A 2,337-nucleotide genomic window follows, 5' to 3' on the forward strand; every position below is an offset into this window, starting at 1 on the left:
TAGGGCTGTGGCCTGATGAAAGGTACTTCTAAAGTGATGGATATCTGCAGGACTGCTAAAGTAGGGCAATGGGAAGTGTATTGGGTGTGCATGGACCCAAAATCTTTAAAGTATAAACACACAGACATTTACATTTGCCAGGACTGAGATTAGAACTTCTACCTAGCTAGTTATTTATACTATAGGGTTATGCAGTTATCGCACATGCCACAGAGCTTATAGGGCTGAAGCCTGATGAAAGGTACATCTAAGGTGACTGATATCTGCAGGACTGCTAAAGTAGGGCAATGGGAAGTGTACTGGTGTGAATGGACTCAAAATCATTAACTTATAAACATACACATGCACACACACACACTTTTACGTTTGCCAGGACTGAGATTAGAACTTCTACCTAACTAGTTATTTGCACTATAGTGTTACACAGTTATCGCATGCGCCACAGAGCTTATAGGGCTGAGGGCTGCCAAGAGGTACATCCAAAGTGACACACATCTTCAGGACTAGTAAAGTAGGGCAATGGGAAGTGCACTGGGTGGGATAGGCCTGTTAATTCCTAGATCCTACTGACAATTCTCTAGGTGTAGGAGCATGCCCAGTGTGACCTTCTATGGTAAATGTGGGACTCCATTCCAGGGATTGTTGTACTCCAGTCTGATTTTTTTTTGTGTTACAGCCATACCTCTCAATCTGTTGGTGCAGGATGTCTGGAGGTAGCCTATAACAATGGAGAGACAATGGGCCATACAGTGATTGTGACTATTTCTCTTAGTAATGTATGAGTTGTTAGGGTTACAGGGTTTGTTTTAGCAGGCATCTGACATATATGATGTTTGACACTGTCATGTATTGTTTTAGTACCTCATGACATACCCCCTCAGATTATCACAGTGATTTACCAGATTAATACAGGATGGATGATGCACACACCAATAGTATGGGTCAAATGCTATGCATTCTTGCACAATCCATCCTGTTGAGAGGAATGCCTACAACCAATTGATTGCTGGAGCTGTGGAAATAGTCCAGCACCATATATTACGATGGTGGAATCTGTGCATTTCTGTTATAGCATTGTTTGATTTCTAGTCCACAGTTGGGTAATATAAGTCAGACAGGATCAGGGTGACAGACAGACTCCAGATAGATTTGTAGGGGATAAGATATGTTGGGGGTGTCCTGGGTCAGATATTTTGGCCTGTAGCTACCGGTACTTTGCATAGGGGTCTTCTCAAAGGTTGACTACACTTGGAGGGTCTTGTGTGTGTCAGACTGTTGACCAGCCTGGAGGTGTGTGTGTGTGTGTGTGTGTGTGTGTGTGTGTGTGTGTGTGTGTGTGTGTGTGTGTGTGTGTGTGTGTGTGTGTGTGTCTCACATATATGTATGCTCCACCTCATTTGTCTTTTGGTTGGCCACATTTTAGGGTCAGGATGTTGTATAGGATGAGTGATCAGGGAAGGATGTGTTACTCCCCATGACTATGGGCCAGATTTCTGTGGATGCAGACATGTCACCATTTTCCAGGGTTAGGACTGCGTGCAATGAGTGCATTCCCATGTTTAGACTACTAGCCCTGCCTGTCGACTGTACAGAGTTTCATAGACTGTCCAGATTCATGACTTGTATATCTGGCTGGTTACCCAAGCAAGTGTAGTCTTCAAGCAACAGTGTTTTGCAAGTCACTCAGGGTTGAAGTCAGATATTACTGACATATGACATTGCAGTTTCAGACTTTATACCCTTCAGACATTCCATGCTAATACAATCATTCCATCAACTTTCTAACATTATTAGAGCAATATTTCAAAGTTATCCTTCTCTTTGGACCTTTATCACCCCCTTATTCATGGCTTGGTTCAGATTTCTGGCTCTATGAGTCTGGCAGGTTTGCTCCTAGCAGTTATTAGCATGGCCTTTCTTTGCATTTTGTTGATTGTGTTATGTTGGTGTTATAGACTCTATGACACTCCCTATAAGGGCACTGTGGGTGAGGTACAGGCCTTTGCCAGAGGCCTCTAGGCCAGGTGTGACAGTTGCAGGACATCTGTAGCAAAGCAGTGCATTCTGCTGATCATATGTTCCCAGGCTGCCAGGCAGTGGACACCCCTGGGATGGCACCAGTAAGTTGACAATTGCTTTCTGTTCATATTGAGCCATCAGTCTGTGTGACAGCTGGATGCTGCTTAAGGCTAAGGACATGTTACTGTGTTTCTATGGGACTTTGGGGGGGGGTACACCTGTACACAGTACATATTTGCACAGACTGTGCTGATATTTGCTTAACATTTTGGTCTCATTTAGCATAGTGGTGTGCTCTATCTTTGAAACTACAGGCAT

The sequence above is a fragment of the Protopterus annectens genome, chromosome 1.part1, assembly GCF_019279795.1.
Source record: "Protopterus annectens isolate FY-2018-M chromosome 1.part1, PAN1.0, whole genome shotgun sequence".
NCBI classification, from domain to species: domain Eukaryota; kingdom Metazoa; phylum Chordata; order Ceratodontiformes; family Protopteridae; genus Protopterus; species Protopterus annectens.